This window comes from Nerophis ophidion, linkage group LG28, assembly GCF_033978795.1.
Source record: "Nerophis ophidion isolate RoL-2023_Sa linkage group LG28, RoL_Noph_v1.0, whole genome shotgun sequence".
NCBI classification, from domain to species: Eukaryota; Metazoa; Chordata; class Actinopteri; order Syngnathiformes; family Syngnathidae; genus Nerophis; species Nerophis ophidion.
Window position 1 is genome coordinate 8,185,013 of NC_084638.1, and position 18,214 is coordinate 8,203,226.

Below are 18,214 nucleotides of genomic sequence, written 5' to 3' on the forward strand. Positions count from 1 at the left end.
ATATACATGTTATAATGAAGGCAACACATGATGTAAGTGTCTATAATAGCCTACTATCAAAAGGACTTTATAGTTTTTATAATGAAGACAACACATGATGTAAGTGTCTATAATAGCCTACTATCAAAATGACTTTATAGTTGTTATAAGGAAGGCAACACATGATGTGTCTATATTAGCTATATTAGCCTACTATCAAAATGACTTAAGAAGTCTTGTGTTTTAATGAAGACAACACATGATGTAAGTGTCTATATTAGCGATATTAGCCTACTATCAAAATGCCTTTATAGTTTTTATAATGAAGACAACACATGATGTAAGTGTCTATATTAGCCTACTATCAAAATGACTTTAAAAGTCTTATATAAGTGTTATAATGAAGACAACCCATGATGTAAGTGTCTATAATAGCCTACTATCAAAATAACTTTAAAAGTCTTATATAAATGTTATAATGAAGGCAACACATGATGTAAGTGTCTATATTAGCGATATTAGCCTACTATCAAAATGCCTTTATAGTTTTTATAATGAAGGCAACACATGATGTAAGTGTCTATATTAGCCTACTATCAAAATGACTTTAAAAGTCTTATATAAGTGTTATAATGAAGACATCACATGATGTAAGTGTCTATATTAGCCTACTATCAAAATGACTTTAAAAGTCTTATATAAGTGTTATAATAAAGACTACACATGATGTAAGTGTCTATATTAGCCTACTATCAAAATGACTTTAAAAGTCTTATATAAGTGTCATAATGAAAACAACACATGATGTAAGTGTCTATATTAGCCTACTATCAAAATGACTTTAAAAGTCTTATATAAGTGTTATAATGAAGACAACACATGATGTAAGTGTCTATATTAGCCTCCTATCAAAATTACTTTAAAAGTTTCATATAAGTGTTATAATGAAGACAACACGTGGCGTAAGTGTCTATATTAGCCTACTATCAAAATGAATATAAAAGTCTTATATAAGTGTTAAAATGAAGACAACACATCATGTAAGTGTCTATATCAGCCTACTATCAAAATTACTTTAAAAGTCTTATATAAGTGTTATAATGAGACAACACATGATGTAAGTGTCTACATTAGCCTACTATCAAAATGACTTTAAAAGTCTTATATAAGTGTTATAATGAAGGCAACACATGATGTAAGTGTCTATATTAGCCTACTATCAAAATGTCTTTAAAAGTCTTATATAAGTGTTATAATGAAGGCAACACATGCTGTAAGTGTCTATATTAGCCTAATATCAAATTGATTTTAAAAGTCTTAAGCGTTATAATGAAGGCAACACATGATGTAAGTGTCTATATTAGCTTACTATCAAAATGACTTTAAAAGTCTTATATAAGTGTTATAATGAAGATAACACGTGGCGTAAGTGTCTATAATAGCCTACTATCAAAATGAATATAAAAGTCTTATATAAGTGTTATAATGCAGACAACACATGATGTAAGTGTCTATATTAGCCTACTATCAAAATGTCTTTAAAAGTCTTATATAAGTGTTATAATGAAGGCAACACATGCTGTAAGTGTCTATATTAGCCTAATATCAAAATGACTTTAAAAGTCTTATATAAGTGTTATAATGAAGATAACACGTGGCGTAAGTGTCTATAATAGCCTACTATCAAAATGAATATAAAAGTCTTATATAAGTGTTATAATGAAGGCAACACATGATGTAAGTGTCTATATTAGCCTACTATTAAAATGACTTTAAAAGTCTTATATAAGTGTTATAATGAAGGCAATACATGATGTAAGTGTCTATATTAGCCTACTATTAAAATGACTTTAAAAGTTTTATATAAGTGTTATAATGAAGGCAACACATGATGTAAGTGTCTATATTAGCCTACTATCAAAATTACTTTAAAAGCCGTATGGAAGTGTTATAATGAAGACAACACATGATGTAAGTGTCTATATTAGCCCACTATCAAAATAACTTTGAAAATCTTATAGAAGTGTTATAATGAAGACAACACATGATGTAAGTGTCTATATTAGCCTACTATCAAAATGACTTTAAAAGTCTTATATAAGTGTTATAATGAAGACAACACATGATGTAAGTGTCTATATTAGCCTACTATCAAAATAACTGTAAAAGTCTTATATACATGTTATAATGAAGGCAACACATGATGTAAGTGTCTATATTAGCCTACTATCAAAATGACTTTAAAAGTCTTACATAAGTGTTATAATGAAGACAACACATGATGTAAGTGTCTATATTAGCCTACTATCAAAATGACTTTAAAGGTCTTATATAAGTGTTATAATGAAGGCAACACATGCTGTAAGTGTCTATATTAGCCTACTATCAAAATTAATTTAAAAGTCTTATATAAGTGTTATAATGACGGCAACACATGATGTAAGTGTCTATATTAGCCTCCTATCAAAATGACTTTAAAAGTCTTATATAAGTGTTATAATGGAGACAACACATTATGTAAGTGTCTATATCAGCCTACTATCAAAATTACTTTAAAAGCCTTATATACGTGTTATAATGAAGACAACACATGGTGTAAGTGTCTATATTAACCTACTATCAAAATGACTTTAAAAGTCTTATATAAGTGTTATAATGAAGACAACACATGATGTAAGTGTCTATATTAGCCTACTATCAAAATAACTTTAAAAGTCTTATATACATGTTATAATGAAGGCAACACATGATGTAAGTGTCTATAATAGCCTACTATCAAAAGGACTTTATAGTTTTTATAATGAAGACAACACATGATGTAAGTGTCTATAATAGCCTACTATCAAAATGACTTTATAGTTGTTATAAGGAAGGCAACACATGATGTGTCTATATTAGCTATATTAGCCTACTATCAAAATGACTTAAGAAGTCTTGTGTTTTAATGAAGACAACACATGATGTAAGTGTCTATATTAGCGATATTAGCCTACTATCAAAATGCCTTTATAGTTTTTATAATGAAGACAACACATGATGTAAGTGTCTATATTAGCCTACTATCAAAATGACTTTAAAAGTCTTATATAAGTGTTATAATGAAGGCAACACATGATGGAAGTGTCTATAATAGCCTACTATCAAAATGACTTTAAAAGTCTTATATAAGTGTTATAATGAAGACAACCCATGATGTAAGTGTCTATAATAGCCTACTATCAAAATAACTTTAAAAGTCTTATATAAATGTTATAATGAAGGCAACACATGATGTAAGTGTCTATATTAGCGATATTAGCCTACTATCAAAATGCCTTTATAGTTTTTATAATGAAGGCAACACATGATGTAAGTGTCTATATTAGCCTACTATCAAAATGACTTTAAAAGTCTTATATAAGTGTTATAATGAAGACATCACATGATGTAAGTGTCTATATTAGCCTACTATCAAAATGACTTTAAAAGTCTTATATAAGTGTTATAATAAAGACTACACATGATGTAAGTGTCTATATTAGCCTACTATCAAAATGACTTTAAAAGTCTTATATAAGTGTTATAATGAAAACAACACATGATGTAAGTGTCTATATTAGCCTACTATCAAAATGACTTTAAAAGTCTTATATAAGTGTTATAATGAAGACAACACATGATGTAAGTGTCTATATTAGCCTCCTATCAAAATTACTTTAAAAGTTTCATATAAGTGTTATAATGAAGACAACACGTGGCGTAAGTGTCTATATTAGCCTACTATCAAAATGAATATAAAAGTCTTATATAAGTGTTAAAATGAAGACAACACATCATGTAAGTGTCTATATCAGCCTACTATCAAAATTACTTTAAAAGTCTTATATAAGTGTTATAATGAGACAACACATGATGTAAGTGTCTACATTAGCCTACTATCAAAATGACTTTAAAAGTCTTATATAAGTGTTATAATGAAGGCAACACATGATGTAAGTGTCTATATTAGCCTACTATCAAAATGTCTTTAAAAGTCTTATATAAGTGTTATAATGAAGGCAACACATGCTGTAAGTGTCTATATTAGCCTAATATCAAATTGATTTTAAAAGTCTTAAGCGTTATAATGAAGGCAACACATGATGTAAGTGTCTATATTAGCTTACTATCAAAATGACTTTAAAAGTCTTATATAAGTGTTATAATGAAGATAACACGTGGCGTAAGTGTCTATAATAGCCTACTATCAAAATGAATATAAAAGTCTTATATAAGTGTTATAATGCAGACAACACATGATGTAAGTGTCTATATTAGCCTACTATCAAAATGTCTTTAAAAGTCTTATATAAGTGTTATAATGAAGGCAACACATGCTGTAAGTGTCTATATTAGCCTAATATCAAAATGACTTTAAAAGTCTTATATAAGTGTTATAATGAAGATAACACGTGGCGTAAGTGTCTATAATAGCCTACTATCAAAATGAATATAAAAGTCTTATATAAGTGTTATAATGAAGGCAACACATGATGTAAGTGTCTATATTAGCCTACTATTAAAATGACTTTAAAAGTCTTATATAAGTGTTATAATGAAGGCAATACATGATGTAAGTGTCTATATTAGCCTACTATTAAAATGACTTTAAAAGTTTTATATAAGTGTTATAATGAAGGCAACACATGATGTAAGTGTCTATATTAGCCTACTATCAAAATTACTTTAAAAGCCGTATGGAAGTGTTATAATGAAGACAACACATGATGTAAGTGTCTATATTAGCCCACTATCAAAATAACTTTGAAAATCTTATAGAAGTGTTATAATGAAGACAACACATGATGTAAGTGTCTATATTAGCCTACTATCAAAATGACTTTAAAAGTCTCATATAAATGTTATAATGAAGGCAACGCATGATGTAAGTGTCTATATTAGCCTACTATCAAAACTATTTTTAAAATCTACAAGTGTTATAATGAAGACAACACATGATGTAAGTGTCTATATTAGCCTACTATCAAAATGACTTTAAAAGTCTCATATAAATGTTATAATGAAGACAACACATGATGTAAGTGTCTATATTAGCCTACTATCAAAATCACTTTGAAAATCTTATATAAGTGTTTTAATGAAGACAACACATGATGTAAGTGTCTATATTAGCCTACTATCAAAATCACTTTGAAAATCTTATATAAGTGTTTTAATGAAGACAACACATGATGTAAGTGTCTATATTAGCCTACTATCAAAATCACTTTGAAAATCTTATATAAGTGTTTTAATGAAGACAACACATGATGTAAGTGTCTATATTAGCCTACTATCAAAATCACTTTGAAAATCTTATATAAGTGTTATAATGAAGACAACAGGTGGCGTAAGTGTCTATATTATCTACAATAGCCTACTATCAAAATGACTTAAGTTATTGAGTCTGTTAAGCTGATTGCACAGCTAGCTTCGGCAGCTAGCGGGTCCATGACCATGGCTTCTGTTTTGTTTGATTTGCCGTTTTACTGCCTTGTTACAGACACAGTTTGGACACAATGCGACTTATAGTCCGGTGCGGCTTATTTACGGGAATAATGTTTGGTTTTTTTAGCGTGTGCGGTTTATAGTCACTCTGCTGACTGATTGAGTCAAACGCCGTCAGTGATCCCTCTGGAATGAAGTTAGTGCTGCGATAGTGTCTTGCCAACATGCCGCTAATCACGTGAGATGGGTGGTGTCTATCAGAGCTGGCCGGGCGGGCCTTTTAATGACGCTCTGAGGGCCGCCTGCTCCCTCTATCTTCATTGAACTGTGTCCCCGCCTAATTGGGCCTAGATTTCACTATCCACCTGCTCACACACACACACACACACACACACACACACACACACACACACACACACACAAACACACACACAAACACACACTCTGATTCACAACTTACACAGGCGGTATAACGGGGTGGTAAGCAAGCGGTTGGCGATACAGGTTGTGTTCAAGGCGAAGGCGCTCAAAAGAGAAACCGTTGAAAACCTTCCAAGCTGGTCCGTATCGCACTGATAAAGTATAAATATCGCCCAAAAAATAACGCCGTCGTAAGTCAATAATATGAGCAAAGACACTCTGTCCAAACGGTGTCTGCAGCAAGGCAGTAAAACGGCCGAGCAAACAAAATGAAATGAATGGGACATTCTTCAAAGTTCCACAACTCCCACATTTTTCATCTGATTGAAACTGTTCCAACTTCATAATATTTAGCCTTTTTTCAGTATTGATTTTTGTTTTTTTCGCCCCCCGTTTTAGACAAAATGAAAGATAAAGAACTGAATAATTAACTAAACCTAAAATGAAATTGGAATTCTAATAATCGTCACTTCAAGCAACATTTGTAAAGTTTTCAATATAACTATAACTATTCATACTTTTTTTTAAATTTTGATGCTTCTAATGTTTTAGTTCAACAAAGTCAATATATTATTTTTTTAAATGCTAAAAACAGATATTAAATAAATATAAAAACAAAACTTTGCCCGATTGGTGACCAAGTATATTATTATTATTCATTATTTGTTACAAAGTGTCAACTTTTTCCTCTTTTAATTCAGATTTTTTTGCTCTTTTTCATAAAAATTTTCACAGTTTTTTTTTTTTTTGCTCTTAGACAAAATGAAAGATAAAGAACTGAATAATTAACAAAACCTAAAATGAAATTGGAATTCTAATAATCGTCACTTCAAGCAACATTTGTAAAGTTTTCAATATAACTATAACTATTCATCCTTTTTTAAAATTTTGATGCTTCTAATATTTTAGTTCCACAAAGTCAATATATTAATTATTGAAATGCTAAAAACAGATATTAAATAAATATAAAGACAAAACTTTGCCCGATTGGTGACCAAGTATATTATTATTATTCATTATTTGTTACAAAGTGTCAGCTTTTTCTCTTTTAATTCAGATTTTTTTGCTCTTTTTTGATAAAAAATTTTCACTATTGTTTTTTTTTTTTTTTTTTTTCGCACTTTGGACACCGCCCCCCGTCTTGGACAAAATGAAAGATAAAGAACTGAATAATTAACAAAACCTAAAATGAAATTGGAATCCTAATAATCACCACCTCAAGCAACATTTGTAAAGTTTTAAATATAACTATAACTAATCATGCTTTTTTTAATTTTGATGTTTCTACTATTTTAGTTCAACAAAGTCAATATATTAATTTTTGAAATGCTAAAAACAGATGTTAAATAAATATAAAGACAAGACTTTGCCCGATTGGTGACCAAGTATATTATTATTATTAATTATTTGTTACAAAGTGTCAGCTTTTTCTCTTTCAATTCAGATTTTTTTGCTCTTTTTCATAAACATTTTCACAGTTTTTTTTTTTTTTTGCTCTTAGACAAAATGAAAGATAAAGAACTGAATAATTAACAAAACCTAAAATGAAATTGGAATTCTAATAATAGTCACTTCAAGCAACATTTGTAAAGTTTTCAATATAACTATAACTATTCATACTTTTTTTTAAATTTTGATGCTTCTAATGTTTTAGTTCAACAAAGTCAATATATTAATTTTTGAAATGCTAAAAACAGATATTAAATAAATATAAAGACAAAACTTTGCCCGATTGGTGACCAAGTATGTTATTATTATTAATTATTTGTTACAAAGTGTCAGCTTTTTCTCTTTTAATTCAGATGTTTTGCTCTTTTTTCATTAAAAATTTCATTGTTTTTTTTTGTTTTTTTTGCACTTTGGACACCGCCCCCCCCCCCCCCCCCCCCCGTCTTAGACAAAATGAAAGATAAAGAACTGAATAATTAACAAAACCTAAAAAGAAATTGGAATTCTAAAAATCGTCACTTCAAGCAAGATTTGTAAAGTTTTCAATATAACTATAACTATTCATACTTTTTTTTAAATTGTGATGCTTCTAATATTTTAGTTCAACAAAGTCAATATATTAATTTTTGAAATGCTAAAAACAGATATTAAATAAATATAAAGACAAAACTTTGCCCGATTGGTGACCAAGTATGTTATTATTATTAATTATTTGTTACAAAGTGTCAGCTTTTTCTCTTTTAATTCAGATTTTTTTGCTCTTTTTTCATAAAAATTTTCATTGTTTTTTTTCTTTTTTTGGTTCTTTTTTCGCTCTTTGCACTGAATCGTCAACAGAATTGAAAATGGAATTGGAATCCTAAAAAATCGTCACTCCAAGCAACATTTGTAAGTTTTACAATATAGCTAAAACTATTCATACTTTTTTTTTGTTTTGAGGCTTTTAATATTTTAGTCATTTATTCATTTATTTATTCATTTATTTTAACGTAGGTAGTCTTTTCCATACCTTAATTGTGTCCAAACTGTGTCTGTAACAAGGCAGTAAAACGGCCGATCGAACGAAACAGAAGCCATGGTCATGGACCCGCTAGCTGCTGAAGCTAGCTGTCCAATCAGCTAAACAGACTCAATAACTAAAGTCATTTTGATAGTAGGCTATTGTAGATAATTTAGACACTTACGCCACGTGTTGTCTTCATTATAACACTTATATAAGGCTTTTAAAGTCATTTTGATAGTAGGCTAATATAGACACTTACGTCATGTGTTGTCTTCATTATAACACTTATATAAGGCTTTTAAAGTCATTTTGATAGTAGGCTAATATAGACACTTACGTCATGTGTTGTCTTCATTATAACACTTATATAAGACTTTTATATTCATTTTGATAGTAGGCTAATATAGACACATCATGTGTTGCCTTCATTATCACACTTATATAAGGCTTTTAAAGTCATTTTGATAGTAGGCTAATATAGACACTTACGTCATATGTTGTCTTCATTAAAACACTTATATAAGATTTTCTAAGTGATTTTGATAGTAGGCTAATATAGACACTTTCATCATGTGTTGTCTTCATTAAAACACTCATATGAGATTTTTAAAGCCATTTTGATAGTAGGCTAATATAGACACTTACATCATGTGTTGTCTTTAATGTAACACTTATATAAGACTTTTGAAGTCATTTTGATAGTAGGCTAATATAGACACTTACATCATGTGTTGTCTTCATTATAACACTTCTATAAGATTTTCAAAGTTATTTTGATAGTAGGCTAATATAGACACTTCCATCATGTGTTGCCTTCATTATAACACTTATATAAGGCTTTTATAGACATATACATTTTCTACCACTTATTCCCTTTGGGGTCGCGGGGGGCGCTGGTGCCTATCTCAGCTAAAATTGGGCGGAAGGCGGGGTACACCCTGGACAAGTCGCCACCTCATCGCAGGGCCATATATATTTATATATATATATTTTTTTTAAATGCTAAAAACAGATATTAAATAAATATAAAGACAAAACTTTGTGTGATTGGTGAGCTAGTATGTTATTATTATTCATTATTTGTTACAAAGTCCTAGCTTTTTCTCATTTAATTTAGATTTTTTTCACTATTGTTTCTAATTTTTTTCATTCGACCATTTTTGCGATTCCAGATACATTCGTGATGGCGTCAGTTCGCCGTGGTGCGTTCAAGGACACTTGGCAGTCCGACTTGTACGTCCCCACACGTACTGAGTGCTGGAATAAAAGATGTTCTCGGGGTAAATTGGGTAAGTGAAAAGTAAGCAGCCAACATGACATTTACAACATATAGTAAAGCGTGCGGCTACAGCAAGGTGTGTAAATCTGAGGGCATTTATGTGACTGTTAGCACTACACTGTAACCACGGCGACGCTTTGCATTTGTGTGAAGTGACCTGCCACTAAAGTCCACACTAGGGTGCTAATAAAGTACTGCAGTACTAATGAATCCTAATCGGTACAATACCGCCGCTAAAAAGTACCGTTATTATTTAATTTTTGTTTTTTACGGGCAATGTCACATGTTGCATTGCTGGTTTTACCAGCGGAGGAGCATGTTCGGCAGTGCACACACACAGAGTACTTACAAGCAGACACAAGGTGTAGACAGAAATGGGAGAACAGACGCATTTTGGTGTAAAAAGTCAAAATAAAGGTGAAGTTAGAACACTGAAACACATTCAGGAAGAGCTGCTTCTAAATCACTAATCCAAATAAAGTATGTTTCTTACAAGTAGCATTATCACTGGAGGACGAGGAATAGCTAAAAATGCTTCACTACACAGCATAGGAGGATACAATAGCTCACCGCCGTCACAATGTAAACAAACGCCATGGGTGGATCTACACCTGGCATCCACTGTAATGATACCAAGTACAGGAGCGTATCCAGTGTATACTACTATTATTACATCGATATTTTTTATCATCACAATATCATGTTATGTTAATAAAGTCAGTAAATATGTCCCTGGACACATGAGGACTTTCAATATGACCAATGTATGATCCTATAACTACTTGGTATCTGATCCATACCTAAATGTGTGGTATCGTCCAAAACTAATGTCAAGTATCAAATAAGAGAAGAATAAGTGAACAGAAGTGTAGATAGAACATGTTCAAACAGAAAACAGGGCGACACCTACCCTTTACATCAGAATTTCTTAACCATATTACTATTGGTTTATTAAGTATTATATTTTGTTGTATAATCCTGTAACTACTTGGTTTCGAATTGATACCTAAATGTGCGGTATCATCCAGTATCAAAGAAGAGAAGAATAAGTGATTATTACATTTGAACAGAAGTGTAGATAGAACATGTTAAAACGGAAAACAGGGCGACACCTACCCTTCACATCAGAATTTCTTAACCATGTTACTATTGGTTTGTTAAGTATTATATTTTGTTGTATAATCCTGTAACTACTTGGTATCGGATCGATACCTAAATGTGCGGTATCATCCAGTATCAAAGAAGAGAAGAATAAGTGATTATTACATTTGAACAGAAGTGTAGATAGAACATGTTAAAACGGAAAACAGGGCGACACCTACCCTTTACATCAGAATTTCTTAACCATATTACTATTGGTTTATTAAGTATTATATTTTGTTGTATAATCCTGTGACTCCTTGGTATCGGATCGATACCTAAATGTGTGGCATCATCCAAAACTAATGTCAAGTATCAAAGAAGAGAAGAATAAGTGATATTACATTTTAACAGAAGTGTAGATAGAACATGTTAAAACAGAAAATAAGCAGATATTAACAATAAATGAAGTAGATTAATAATAATTTTTTACAGTTTGTCCCTCATAATGTGTAGAAAATAATAGGTGTTTACATGACACAATATGTTACTGCAGACTAATTAGGAGTCTTTGTTTGTTTACTTACTACTAAAAGATGAGTTGACTATTTTATTTAAGTTCTAAATGACAATAATAAACATTTGTTTATAATTGATTCTGTTTAGCTGATTGGAGAGCTAGCTTCCGCAGCTAGCAGGTCCATGACCATGACTTCTCTTTTGTTTGATTAGCCGTTTTACTGCCTTGTGGAAAAAAATGACGGTATGTAAATAAACATTTACAGATAATTGCTGTGTAAAATAAGTCTTATAGTCCGGTGCGGTGTGTTTTAGTTGCTAACCCCTCCTTTTTATTTTTAACAAAGGTAGTCTTTTTTAATTGTGTGTTTTAGTTGCTAAGCCCTCGTCCTTTATTTATGTTTGTATTTTTTTAACTTTAGTAGTCTTTTTAATTGAGTGTTGTGTGTGTTTTAGTTGCTAACCCCTCCTTATTTTTGTCTTTTTTTAATGTTAGTATTTTTTATTGTTTTGTGTGTTTTAGTGGCTAAGCCTTCCTTATTTGTTTTTGTATTTTTTTAATGTTTGTCTTTTTTAAAAAAATGTGTGTGTTTTAGTTGCTAACCCCTCCTTTTTATTTTTAACAAAGGTAGTCTTTTTTAATTGTGTGTTTTAGTTGCTAAGCCCTCCTCCTTTATTTATGTTTGTATTTTTTTAACTTTAGTAGTCTTTTTAATTGAGTGTTGTGTGTGTTTTAGTTGCTAACCCCTCCTTATTTTTGTCTTTTTTTAATGTTAGTATTTTTTATTGTTTTGTGTGTTTTAGTGGCTAAGCCTTCCTTATTTGTTTTTGTATTTTTTTAATGTTTGTCTTTTTTAAAAAAATGTGTGTGTTTTAGTTGCTAACCCGTCCTTTTTTTTTTTTTTAATGTTAGTAGTCTTTTTTATTGTGTGTTTTGTGTGTTTTAGTTGCTAACACCCCCCTTTATTTTTTTATTTTTAACGTTAGTAGTCTTTTTATATTGTGTGTTTTGTGTTTTAGTTGCTAACCCTCCTTCGTTTTTTTAACGTAAGTAATCTTTTTTTTATTGTGTTTTGTGTCTTTTAGTTGCTAACCCCTCTTTTATTTTTTCATTTTTTTATTTTTAATGTTAGTAGTCTTTTTAATTGAGTGTTTTAGTTGCTAAACCAACCCTCCTTATTTTTGTCTTTTTTTAATGTTAGTATTTTTTATTGTTTTGTGTGTGTTTTAGTTGCCAAGCCCTCCTTATTTATTTGTTTTTGTATTTTTTTAATGTTAGTCTTTTTAAAAAAAATGTGTGTGTTTTAGTTGCTAACCCGTCCTTTTTTTTTTTTTTTAATGTTAGTAGTCTTTTTTATTGTGTGTTTTGTGTGTTTTAGTTGCTAACCCCTTCTACATTTATTATTATTTTTAACGTTAGTAGTTTTTTTATATTGTGTGTTTTGTGTCTTTTAGTTGCTAACCCCTCTTTTATGTTTTCATTTTTTTATTTTTAATGTTAGTAGTCTTTTTAATTGAGTGTTTTAGTTCCTAAACCAACCCTCCTTATTTTTTTTATTTTTTTAATGTTAGTATTTTCTATTGTTTTGTGTGTGTTTTAATTGCTAAGCCCTCCTTATTTATTTGTTTTTGTATTTTTTTAATGTTAGTCTTTTTAAAAAAATTTTGGTGTGTTTTAGTTGCTAACCCGTCCTTTTTTTTTTTTTAATGTTAGTAGTCTTTTTTATTGTGTGTTTTGTGTGTTTTAGTTGCTAACCCCCCCTTTATTTATTTATTTTTAACGTTAGTAGTTTTTTTAATTGAGTGTTTTGTGTGTTTTAGTTGCTAACACCTTCTTCATTTATTATTACTTTTTTTTAACGTTAGTCTTTTTATATTGTGTGTTTTGTGTTTTAGTTGCTAACCCCTCTTTTATTTTTTTATTTTTAATATTAGTAGTCTTTTTTAATTGAGTGTTTTAGTTCCTAAACCCTCCTTATTTTTTTCTTTTTTTAATGTTAGTATTTTTTATTGTTTTGTGTGTGTTTTAGTTGCTAACTCATCCTTCTTTATTTTATTTATTTATTTTATCTTAACGTTAGTAGTCTTTTTTTAATTTAGTGTTTCGTGTGTTTCAGTTGCTAACCCCTCCTATTTAATTTAATTTATTAATTAATTTATTTATTTTTAACATTAGTGGTCTTTTTTAATTTAGTGTTTTGTGTTTTAGTTGCTAACACCTCCTTTATTTTCTTCTTTTTAACCTTAGTAGTCTTTTTTTTTTATTGTTTTGTGTGTTTTAGTTGCTAACCCCTCCTCCTCTATTTTATTTATTTTTATTTTTATTTTATTTTAACGTTAGTAGTCTTTTTTAATTTAGTGTTTTGTGTGTTTTAGTTGCTAACACCTCTTTTATTTTTTTTATTTTTAATGTTAGTAGTCTTTTTTAATTGAGTGTTTTAGTTCCTAAACCCTCCTTATTTTTTTCTTTTTTTAATGTTAGTATTTTATTGTGTTGTGTGTGTTTTAGTTGCTATCCCCTCCTCCTTTATTTGTTTTTGTATTATTTTAACGTTACTAGTCTTTTTTTATTTGTTTTGTATGTTTGAGTTGCGAACCTCTTTTTTTTTTTAACGATAGTAGTCTTTTTTAATTTAGTGTTTTGTGTGTTTCAGTTGCTAACCCCTCCTATTTTATTTTATTTCTTTATTTTTATTCTTTAACGTTAGTGGTCTTTTTAATTGAGTGTTTTGTGTGTTTTAGTTGCTAACTCCTCCTATTTTATTTTATTTCTTTATTTTTATTCTTTAACGTTAGTGGTCTTTTTAATTGAGTGTTTTGTGTGTTTTAGTTGCTAACTCCTCCTCCTTTATGTCTTTATTTATTTATTCATTTATTTTAACATAGGTAGTCTTTTTTTGCTGAGTATTTTCCTTGTGGAAACAACATAATTAAACATTTACAGATCATTTTCTGTGTAAATAAGTGATGCCACAGATATAAGTGCTTTATAGTCGGGGAAAAAAGGGCGTGTCCCAATGGCTGCAATCTGATTGGTTAAAGCCTCACTGCTTGCAGGAAGTAGTCAGTTTGGGGGAAATAGTGCCATTTTATAGAAGAACTGTCAGAAGTGTCAGGTGTTTACTTGCCTCCATCACCTGGAAGCCAGGTGATGGACATATTCCCCCCCCCCCCAAGACCAGGGACGGGGATGGCGCTTCCTCCCCTCGTTAGCGTGCCTCCGCCATAAAAGGATGATGCCTGTCATCAGTCACTTTGCAACATTGATTCGAATGTAAAGATGTGTGTTAGCAACATCAATGCACACAATCATGCCCCAAAATGAAATGACTCGCTGCCATTGATTGTTCTCCCTTCCGTGTTTTTACGCCCTCAATGTAATCATGGCAGCTCCTACTTTGCATTGATTTGATAAGGCGGATATTATAAATATTTTGAAGAGGAAGGCAGACGGGCTGAATATTACACGCCTGGTTTTCATAAATTTCAATATGGGGCCAGTCTTTAGCCCGGAGCCAAGCAAGGACGGCCATTAGGGCTCCCGTGCAATTGCCCCCCTTATTAATGTGGCTTTAGCTCCTGAATTGTGCAGCGCTAATGTGCTAAATGCGATAAAACAGCCGGCCATCCCTCAAATGTTGCAATATGTTGTCTCGCTGGGAACTTTGAGAGCAGGAGCCAGACGTCTGGAACTGAAGACTGCAGGACTTTAACTCATCTTGTCCTTTTTCAAAATGGAACATTAGTAGTCTTTTTTTAATGACTGTTTTGTGTCTTTTAGTTGCTATCCTTCCTTTTTTTTAACATTAGTAGTCTTTTATATGTGTTTTGTGTGTTTTAGTTGCTAACCTTCCTTTTTTTTAACGGAAGTAGTCATTTTTATTGAGTGTTTTGTGTGTTTTAGTTGCTAACCTTCCTTTTTTTTCAACATTAGTAGTCTTTTTTATTGTTTTAGTTGCTAACCCCTCTTTCTTTTTTTGTTTTTGAATTTTTTTAACATTAGTAGTCATTTTTATTTTGTACTTTGTGTGTTTTAGTTGCTAACCCCTCTTTCTTTATTTATTTGTGTATTTTTTTTAACATTAGTAGTCTTTTATTGTGTTTTGTGTGGTTTAGTTGCTAACCCCTCTTTCTTTTTTTTGTTTTTGAATTTTTTTAACATTAGTAGTCATTTTTATTTTGTACTTTGTGTGTTTTAGTTGCTAACCCCTCTTTCTTTCTTTATTTTTGTATTTTTTTAACATTAGTAGTCTTTTTTTATTGAGTGTTTTGTGTGTTTTATTTGCTAACCCCTCTTTCTTTATTTTATTTTTGTATTTTTTTTTACATTAGTAGTCATTTTTATTCAGTGTTTTGTGTGTTTTAGTTGCTAACCCCTCTATTTTATTTTTTAATTTTTTTGACGTTAGTAGTCATTTTTATTGAGTGTTTACGTGTTTTAGTTGCTAACCCCTCTTCTTTTATTTTTATTTTTTATTTTTTTTGACGTTAGTAGTCATTTTTATTGAGTGTTTTGCGTGTTTTAGTTGCTAACCCCTCTATATTTTATTTGTGTATTTTTTTGACGTTAGTAGTCATTTTTGAGTGTTTTGCGTGTTTTAGTTGCTAACCCCTCTTTCTTTATTTTATTTTTGTATTTCTTTTACATTAGTAGTCATTTTTATTGAGTGTTTTGTGTGTTTTAGTTGCTAACCCCTCTTTCTTTTTATTGTTTTTGAATTTTTTTAACATTAGTAGTCATTTTTATTTTGTACTTTGTGTTTTAGTTGCTAGCCCCTTTATTTATTTTTGTATTTTTTTTGACGTTAGTAGTCTTTTTTATTGAGTGTTTTGTGTGTTTTATTTGCTAACCCCTCTTTCTTTATTTTATTTTTGTATTTTTTTTTACGTTAGTAGTCATTTTTTTTCAGTGTTTTGTGTGTTTTATTTGCCAACCCCTCTTTCTTTATTTTATTTTTGTATTTTTTTTTACGTTAGTAGTTATTTTTATTCAGTGTTTTGTGTGTTTTAGTTGCTAACCCCTCTTTCTTTATTTTATTTTTTTTGTATTATTTTTTTTGCATATTTAGTCTTTTTTATTTAGTGTTTTGTGTGTTTTAGTTGCTAAGCCCTCCTTTTTATTTATTTATTTTTATTTAAAAAAAAATTACGTTAGTCTTTTTTTATTGTGTTTTGTGTTTTTTAGTTGCTAAACCCCTCCTTTTATTGATAAATTTATTTATTTGTTATGTTTGTAGTCTTTTTTTTAATTTAGTGTTTTGTGGGTTTTAGTTGCTAACCCCTCATTTTTGTAAAACATTTTTTAACATAGTCTTTTTTTATTGAGTGTTTTGTTTCTGTTTTGTTGGATCGTCCGTTTTACTGCCCTGTCACAGGCACCGTTTGGAAACAATTAAGCTATGTAAATACAGTTTCTGTTAAAAAAACTAATTTCAATTCGTTTATATCTGCGACTTATAGCTTGCGCAGCTAGCGGGTCCATGACCATGACTTATGTTTTGTGTGATCGGCCGTTTTACTACCTTGTGGGAATAATTTAGGTATGTAAATCCACATTTACTGATAATTTATCTGTAAATACCTGATGTCACAATGTATATATATATATATATATATATATATATATTTTTTGTTTCTGTTTTGTTGGATCGACCGTTTTACTGCCCTGTCACAGGCACCATTTGGAAACAATTAAGCCATGTAAATACATTTTCTGTGTAAATAACTCATTTCGCATAGTTTATATCTGCGATTTATAGCTTGCGCAGCTAGCGGGTCCATGACCATGACTTATGTTTTGTGTGATCGGCCATTTTACTGCCTTGTGGGAACAATTTAGGTATGTAAATCCACATTTAATGATAATTTATGTGTAAATACCTGATGTCACAACGTATATATATATATATATATATATATATATATATATATATATATATATATATATATATATATATATAGATATATATATATATTTTTTTGTTTGTTTCTGTTTTGTTGGATCGGCCGTTTTACTGCCCTGTCACAGGCACCGTTTGGAAACAATTAAGCTATGTAAATACATTTTCTGTGTAAATAACTAGTTTCACATGGTTTATATCTGTAACCTATAGCTTGCGCAGCTAGCGGGTCCATGACCATGACTTATGTTTTGTGTGATCGGCCGTTTTACTGCCTTGTGGGAACAATTTAGGTATGTAAATCCACATTTAATGATAATTTATGTGTAAATACCTGATGTCACAACGTATATATATATTTTTGTTTGTTTCTGTTTCGTTGGATCGGCCGTTTTACTGCCCTGTCACAGGCACCGTTTGAAAACAATTAAGCCATGTAGATGAATTTTCTGTGTAAATAACTAATTTCACATCATTTAAATCTGCGACTTATGGCTTGCGCAGCTAGCAGGTCCATGACTTCTGTTTTGTACAATCAGCCGTTTTACTGCCTTGTAGGAATAATCAATGTATGTAAATAAAAATGTTATGATAATTTCTGCGTAAATAACTCATGCCACAACGTATATAATTTGATTGTTTGTTTCTGTTTTGTTGGATCGGCCGTTTTACTGCCCTGTCACAGGCACCGTTTGGAAACAATTAAGCTATGTAAATACATTTTCTGTGTAAATAACTCATTTCACTTCGTTTATACCTGCAATTTATAGCTTGCGCAGCTAGCGGGTCCATGACCATGACTTATGTTTTGTGTGATCGGCCGTTTTACTGCCTTGTGTTAACAATTTAGGTATGTAAATCCACATTTAATGATAATTTATGTGGAAATACCTGATGTCACAACGTATATATATATATATATATTTTTTTTTTGTTTCTGTTGTGTTGGATCGGCCGTTTTACTGCCCTGTCACAGGCACAGTTTGAAAACAATTAAGCTATGTAGATACATTTTCTGTGTAAATAACTCATTTCACATAGTTTATATCTGCGACTTATGGCTTGCGCAGCTAGCGAGTCCATGACCATGACTTATGTTTTGTGTGACTGCCGTTTTAC

At 30.4% G+C, this 18,214-nt stretch overlaps 1 long non-coding RNA gene across 1 annotated transcript in view; it reads left to right on the forward strand.

The window, feature by feature from the left end:
• LOC133545629 (uncharacterized) overlaps nucleotides 1-18,214 on the forward strand; it is a 97,010-nt gene that overhangs the window by 68,223 nt on the left and 10,573 nt on the right. Inside the window, exon 4 of the long non-coding RNA XR_009804888.1 lies at nucleotides 9,490-9,606. This is a non-coding gene — a long non-coding RNA (uncharacterized LOC133545629). The remainder of the gene's footprint in view (nucleotides 1-9,489; nucleotides 9,607-18,214) is intronic.